This window comes from Haliaeetus albicilla, chromosome 1, assembly GCF_947461875.1.
Source record: "Haliaeetus albicilla chromosome 1, bHalAlb1.1, whole genome shotgun sequence".
NCBI classification, from domain to species: Eukaryota; Metazoa; Chordata; class Aves; order Accipitriformes; family Accipitridae; genus Haliaeetus; species Haliaeetus albicilla.
The window spans coordinates 58,334,776-58,343,263 of record NC_091483.1 but is presented as its reverse complement, the minus strand read 5'-3'; positions in this window follow the sequence as shown (position 1 = coordinate 58,343,263).

The following is an 8,488-nucleotide window of genomic DNA, read 5'->3' as shown; positions in this document are numbered from 1 at the left end:
TCCATTAATGTTTACTTCCAGTATCTTTTCTCTAGTATGTATTCATTCAGGTCTATGTGAGGATGGTGGCAACAGTAGCAACCTCCCTGCCTTCTCCTCCAGCAGTCTACACTACCTAAAATTGAGATTTTTTTCCTCCTGGCCATTTTAAGAGACTGGTGATGGAACTACAGACATCCTGCTATAGCAGATATAATTTTTATTTTCTTATTTCACCTTTACTTGAATTCCTCTGTACAGATGACCTCACTAACCATTTACTTAATTTATTGATAGATATTCTTGCAAAATATAAAAAGCTTAGATAGATAAATATCTTTTATTTATTCTTAAATTTATTTTAAACCATATAAACTTGCAATTGCTCAGTCCAGGATTATTTTCAATAGATGGTTATCTTACAATATTTGTATTCTTTCCAACACCAAGACTGATGTAGCAGCTCAGCTTATAGAATCATAGAATCATTTAGGTTGGAAAAGATCTTTAAGATAATGGAGTCCAACTGTCAACCACACCCACTAAACCATGTCCTGAAGTACCTTGTCTACACGCTTTTTGAATACCTCCAGGGATGGTGACTCCACCACATCCCTGGGCACCCTGTTCCAGGGCTTGACATCTCAGTAAAGAAATTTTTCCTAATATCCCATCTAAACCGCCCCTGGCGCAACTTGAGGCCATTTCCTCTTGTCCTATCACTTGTCACCTGACAGAAGAGACCAGCACCCACCTCACTACAACCTCCCTTCAGGCAGTTGTAGAGAGCGATAAGGTCTCCCCTCAGCCTCCTCTTCTCCAGACTAAACAGCCCCAGCTCCCTCAGCCGCTCCTCATAAGACTTGTGCTCCAGGCCCCTCACCAACTTGGTTGCCCTTCTCTGGACTGCTTGTTGATGCAGTATTGATGAGGAAGTTTGTAAGCTGTAACACTTTGGAATAGCTGCACCGTATGGTTACAAATAACCTGTATTCTTTCATCTGTATCTTAGAAATCAACATTTTTCATAATAATGGCATTCCTGAGAACATTTAATCTGTTATTAACCTTCACCGTTACTCATCACTTTATGAGTCCTTAAGAGTCCTTATCCTTCAGTGCCCCTTAACAAGCATGCCTGCTATTCCATCATGAATTTATTATCCTGACAACGGTGGATGTCATACCCATCACTAGTTGTTCCACTTTCTTCATTTTTGCTGCTTAAGACCCTCACTTTTCATACAATCATACAAATATTGATTGGAAGGCATCCCAGGGGTCAGGTGGTCCAACCTCTCCCTTGAAGTAGGACCATAGCTGAATCTTGAAAATCTCCAAGGATACAGATTCCACTACCTCTGAGCAATATACCACTGCATGTAAATTATTCTCTCATTTCTTATTGTTCATCTCCCATTTCTCAAGCACATTCCTGTCACTAAGCCCACTACCTGCTACAGCGTTCTTCTTACACTTCGACCTTTTCCTGACTGATGTTCCTTTATCTATTTTAATACCTCTATTTCTCTGATTTTTTCTGCTTGTGCTATAATTAGTGTACAAATTACACCTTTTCCTTTTCATCTTCTTTCTCCATTTTCCTTTTTATCCACTCTGCTAGTCTTAATCCTAGAATGCTGCTTAAAATCCTTAGCCTGAATGACTCTTAGTGGCCAAACATCTTAATATCTTTCCTACCTCACTCATCCTGAATTTACCAGCTGAGGACATCTTCTCACAGCTTCTGCCTCCCCAGTGGGCTGTCAGAGGAATTCTACTGGCTGGGTTTCTTTTCCTTTAAGCATCTTTCCCAGGATATTAGATACCCATGAAGTCATTGAATTTTGTCATGTCATGTGAACTTCCAGAACTTTTTTCCTGCTCCTGTCAGAACTAGTTTAAACTTTACATCTGCTCATTGTCTTTTGCGGCAGACAAATGACTCTGAAGGAATCACATGACAGGCTTGCCAGACTTTTTAATATTTCAAGGCTTTTAGCAAAGATCCTCTCCCTAATGTCATCCATGAAGACTAAAACAAAGGTGCCAAACAGGAACTATTCGTAGTGGTCTTGCACAAACTGTAATGTAAAGCAATCTTATCTATGACAAAGCAGACTTTTGAAAAAATCTCTGTTTTACCTTTTCATTAGGAAAATGAGATCAAGGACATTTGCTTACTTTTCAGAAGTGTGCAACTCATCAAAATTCCTGTCATCAGGAATGAATGGTATTAACGCACCAAAAGTCTCATTAAACCTCAGTGAAGAAGCTAACAGTGAGTATAGACAGTTTTCTACAGACATGCCCTGAATTCCCTGTGCTTCTCTTCCTGTGCCACTGACTGATATACCATTGACTATTATATTTCAGAAGCTGTCATCCATGTCAATAATCTTGCTCTGTGTTTAACTCTTCACTTTACTTGTGACCTGCTCTAGACTGCTTACAAATTCCTTTCTATAATGCCAGATATCTCCCTTGAATCCTAACCCCCCTGTATTTTACCTTCCTAATAAAGTAATTACTAGCTGCTATATATAAGCAACCAAAGATTGCCAAAGAAGAAATATAAGATAGCTCTTTTCTGCAAAAGTCATAACACGGAAGGCTGAATTCAATAAGAAGTTATGAGCCTCAGAGAGTACGCCTCCATTACCAGTCACCATGGTCAATATATAAATCGGAAGCATTATGACTGAGTGAGAAACTTATCCTTGACTTATCAGTAGACTATCTGACTAATTGGTATCCTTGAGGATTTTTATATCTCAGTAAGAACATTTTCTGGGATATGGACAGCTTGATTTCATTCAATTTCACGCCACTTCAGCACATGATTAGATCAGATTTAAATGGATGGACTTTACCTATGACTGTTTGGAAGGACAAATCTAATTAACCTGATTGTCTTTCCATGTATTCTTTATCTTTTCTAAGTTCTAAGCTCTTATTGATTATCAGTGGCCACAAGAAACAGTTGGATAAAATATGCATATACTTTTTTTGGCAGTGATTATAAACCTAGATTAATCTAATTAAATTATACAGAATAAAATAAAAAATAGAGGGATTAATTATATAAACTGGAACCCTTGGAGCATTTGCCTCGTATGTTTGGAATTGGATATGCTGTGAATGAATAAACACCAACGAATAAAAATACCCCCCTCAAAAAAACCCCAATAAAATGTCTACAGAAGACATGTCAGTCCACTGTGTTTAAACAATTTAATATCAAATACCAATGTTAAAAATATTTCCACATATCCCTATCGTGTACTCATCCATCCAGTTTTCTGTGACTGAATTTCTGCATGGGATCTCACAAAGAATGCAGAAAGTTACTGATTTCAGAGTTTATCTGTACTGCAAAGCACTTTTGAAAATTCAGCACCGGAAGTATGTGATAAAGGATCAAGAAGAATTTATGTAATACAATAAATGAGACCACTGGAACCTACCCTGGTTAGGAAGACATACTAGATTGTGTAAAAACTGTCCAAAATAAAAAGCTTCTCTCTGAAGCTTCGTCTAATTTTAATAAGGATTTCTATGTACACCTATGAAACATTTACTGCCTAGGTACTTTTGTAATGATCTTAAGAGTGCAGATGATATTGACAGACATGAACAAACATCTAAAGATGCTTGTGGATGAAACCAGAGGCAGCTTGGAGGTCTGGAGAACAAAAAACGTGCAGCCCCCACATTTGCTGTAGTTGTGAGAAAAGTTTTGTTATGTGAATGGGGTGGGATTCCCCACATTCTGACTGGTACACTGAAGTCAAGGGAAGTCTTTGGCTTGTGTCACCTTCGGATAGAAGCAGAAAATTTCTTGGTGGTTCATTTTCCTTCAGCTTATACAGCTTGCAACCCTAATAGTTTACCTGCAGACCTCTGGTTATGCTGAATGAGTGGCAGAAACATAACCCGGTTCATGAATATCTCTGCTGAAAAAGACTGGACCAGAGGTTACAGCGTTACTAGACTTTAGTTACCAGTGCAGTACCGTGTCACGTGTTACTGTCGCCAAACTTTGTGGGTTTTTTGCTCAGTTCATATAACAGACAGTATTTCAGAAAGGGAGTATTTCTTTGCACGTTTCTGTGCACACACAGAGCTAACATTCCTTGCATCATGAACTGAACTTCTCCTGGGAAAGCACACAGCTTTGGGGTTTCGTCCCTTGTCCTCTTTTTATTCCCTCATTGTAGCCTGTCATTAGTAGGAGAAAAGGAGCCTCTTACCAACAAGTCAGTCTGAGTTCAGCATTGATCGATACACCTTCAAATACTTCTTCAAGCTTGCAAGAGGATGCTTATCAATCTTTCCTGCTGCGGTATTTCTAATCAGGCAGTACAGGTAGTCGAAAGTTCACATCTATAATTCACCATGTTCCTCCATTTGTTGATACAGTCTCTTGCTGCAGAATTCTAAAATCTTCCTAACCTTCCTCGCATTTATTAAAAAGAACACTTGCCCATCTTTCTTTCCATTCTTAAGTTTCCAATATTTTTCATGTCCTTAGTGGCCTGGACATTGCAAATAAAATACACTGGTAAGGCTGCTCTGTCAATCACATGCCAAGCCTTGTGCCATACCTCCAATCTTTAAAAAGATATATATAAATTTATCATAGTTCTTTGTACCATCTTAAGCTTACACTTGCAGCTTCTGTGTCACATATCTTAATAACACAGGGATATACCAAAACTGTGAAAGTTATGAAAATGCTGACACAGAAAGCAACTGGAAGGAATATCGTCCTATTTTGCACATCTTCAAAAAGGTTGTGGTTTCTCTTTTTCACTGCTTTGGCAGGCACTCAGTGATTAAAAGGGTAATCCTTCCAGGAAGGGTGAGTAAATGGAAACTCCAGCTGTGAGGGAAAAGAAAGAAGACCATGTTTGATATTGCTACAGACCATCAAGCAAAAAATCACAAAGCAATCTGGTAGAGAGAGACAGAAGACTTCTGTTTCTTTTTCTGAAAAATGTAACAGGCATTGACCCGATGTCCTTTATTGTTTCTTGAGATGTGGACAGCCAGCTTGAGATAACCACAAACAAGAACCAAATTGTTCATGACAACTTTGCATAAAAACTTATTTTAGCTTTGCGTTATACACTACTGATACAAATAATGGAGCTAGTTTGGCTATGAGGAACTGCAATCTTATCGACCTTGGAAGAATGTTCTCTCTTTTATTCGAAATAAATGAAAACTGTACACAGATGTTAGTAACAGTACCTTCTTTCAAATCAAGAAGGACAAAATAGATAAATCATTATCTGAACCTCAAGTGCTCCACGCTGCAAGGTGGTGAACACCAGCTAAACAATGCTACATGAGCTTCTGTTAAAATGATTGAGAATTGAGGCCACTGGAGACCACAAAAGATTGCATGCTTCTGATGGTGATGCTATTAAAAAGACAATAAAATTTTAAATTTAAAACAACTTGTAATGCAAAATACTGGTTCTATAAAATATTTATTATGGCTGTCAGAAGTTATTTAATAATAATTGTTGTTTATAAAATATTTCCATAGTGTCTGTGATGAGGTTCTCTGTAATTAATTTGAAACACACAAAAGCCTCCTTCTTTTTCAGATATTCAAACTGGCTTCAAATTACATATGGAGTTTTGCATATTATTTCATCTGAAAACACAGTGATTAAGAAGGAAAGTGGCAATGGGGACTCGGGAGTTGTGGATTCTGTCTCCAGCCCAGCTATGCTACTGCTCGTGTGCCTACAAGCAAATTACTAACGTTTTTGACCCAAAGTCTTCATTGAACATCTAATAGTGATGTTGCAAGCATCAGTAAACTTGCACTGTGTCTGGAAAGTCTCAGCCGGAGCTAAACAAATGCAAAGCGTTGCATATTTTCTTTCATGTATTTCTAAAATATGTGAATTATTTTACAGACATATGAAGTGTTTTATTTTTTTTTCCCCTGAGACTTCAAAGTGGGTGCATGGAAGTAGGTGTACACGTTTGGGCCCAAAAGGTCAAATTACATCCCTTTGCATCTATAATTTTTTAAATTAAGAGAGAGCTGATCCCTGGTATTGTTACTGCCAATAATTCTCTGATAGACTTATAAATTTACTGGGGGGAAACAGAGAGATGCGTTAGTTATAATTTCAGATATGCCAGTGTTGATCGCGTTGGACTGCCACAGAGAAGAAATGGGACTATATTGCTAATGAGATAGATAAGTCCTCAGCAGTTACAATGATACTCTTCTAAATATCTGAACCATCAATCATCAATGAAAGCAAACTGGTGCCTTGATGGTCCGGAAGAATCCCCTTACAACTGTCAGAAACCAAATCATTAATAACACAGGAATCAATTTCTGTTCCTCATCTCTGCTCAATCAGCAATATTATAGCAGAGGAGAATTGGGAAAGGGAGAAACCAATAGCTGACACTTGATCTCTTAAGATATAATTTAATGTCTTCTCTCAAGTTAAAGTGAACAGTAGCATGGTCCAAATTGCTCAACAGGAGAGACTATATCGAACAAGAAGTGAGAACAGACACAGAACAAAAGTGAAGGGGAAAGCTGGGAAAGGAAAAATTGATATAAACTAACTCGGACTTCTTGGCTGTAAAGGGCCAAGTGTGATATTCTTTATTAAGTTTCCCAAAGTGTGGCGCTTTTTAAGCCATTAACTTCTGGGAATAAACAATGGTTTAACATTCTATTGAAACAAAATTAAGACCAATCTACGAAAGACAACTTTTCCTAAAAGAAAACACAAACTTTAGCGTTATAACTGATAGACAGTAAACCAGACTCTAGAAATGCTTTGCATGTGTGTGTATTTGGTCCTTCCTAAACCACAAATGCTAACAAATAAATAAGCATTCCTGATAAAGATGTGGATTTGTCATCCTAGGTCCGTTTAAAAAATACAGTCTTGAAGATTGATCAGTTTTTTTCCCTTGTGACATTTCAGTTAAACATCAGCGGCATTAAATGTCTGGTGGTCTTCGATGTGTATTTCCACATTTCAGTTGCATCTAATTAAATCCAGATATATTAATATTTTCTCCTGTAATAAAACAATGTGATAATGGTTAACAATTTACTGGGGTTATATTCAAAGCCTTAATTTTTGTTTAGCATAAATGTTTGTCAGTCTTTTTATTACACCTTTGAGAACACCCAGCAGACGTACTGAGAGTCCCAGTTCTCTAGTGCTGTATACTGGAGTCTCCTCCGCCTGTAGAAAAATGGTCCCAAAATAGCAGGTAGCTCTCGTCCCTACTTCACAGCCACTTTAGGGAGAGATGAGTGCTTCAGAAAAGGAAGTGGAAAATCGGGTTCTGCATCTTCAATTTAAAAAGTGTTAATTACCCTAAAGCCTTAGTTTACTTGTAATTGTTATGGTATTAGAATCCCTATCAGCTGACTCTTCTTTTGCTCCTTCCCTGTCAACATACTTCATTACACATTCTTCTGATGTCTTCCTGAGTCTCTTCCAATCAATCTTCAAGTTTAATCATCATAAGCCGGAAATGAGGCTAATTGCGGATCTTGATTCCAACATCCTTGGTCACAAAAATATGTCTTTTTTTGCTGCTAAAGAGTAACTGAAAGCATCTGGGAATGATTAGAAACTGGAGCAGTTGGCTTGCTACCCTGGAACCCACGCTGCCAGAAGGGGGAACCTGCTGCACACCCTTGAGAGAGACCCAGAGTACAAACCAGGTCAGGTTACCCGAGCTAAAAGTCACAGGTGTCCATCTGGAGGCCTGCACTTTGTTTTCTTTTACTTTGATACCACTTCAGCCGAGTTACGCTAGATTTAAAGACTTTCAACTAAGAACAGAAACATAGCTATCCGGCACAGATCATTAAAAAAAAAAGATCAATATTAAGACAAGGGTCGGATCAATGAAGGGAAGATTAACCCTTTCCAAGACCTTGCAAATGGCATACCATACCTGTTGGGAGAGCGAGCAGGAGGCTGCTGGTTTGTGCTATCCAGCTCAGTCCTTCCGTCAGTGTTGCTGATACACCTGCCCTTGATTAAAGCTCCTTAGCTTTAAGGTTCAATGATTATTGACCAAAGATTTCAGAGACTTATTTCAAAGCTGCTGCATTTTAATGTAATACCACTTACAGTATCAACATTTGGGCACACGCTGCTTTGAGGAGGCTTTCTTTTTTTTTTTTTCCTTTTTACATTATAGGCACCCAGTAACACTAAAACACACGGACACAGCCCGAGACGGCACGCCGTTTAATTTGCGCGTTGCCTCATTTCCGTGTGACGCCACGGCGCTACCGCAGCCCCGGGGAAGCGGTGAGCGCCCTGTCTGCGACCTGCGACCTTACGGCTGCCGCTTCGGCTGCCGCCGCACAGCGCTCAGCCTGCGTCTCGCGAAATGGCTCCCGAAAGCCTGGCGGTTTGGCCCTCCGAGAGCAAAGGCCCCCCGGCCCGGCGCCGACGCGAGCACTAACGTTGTTGCCGCTACTGCCAGA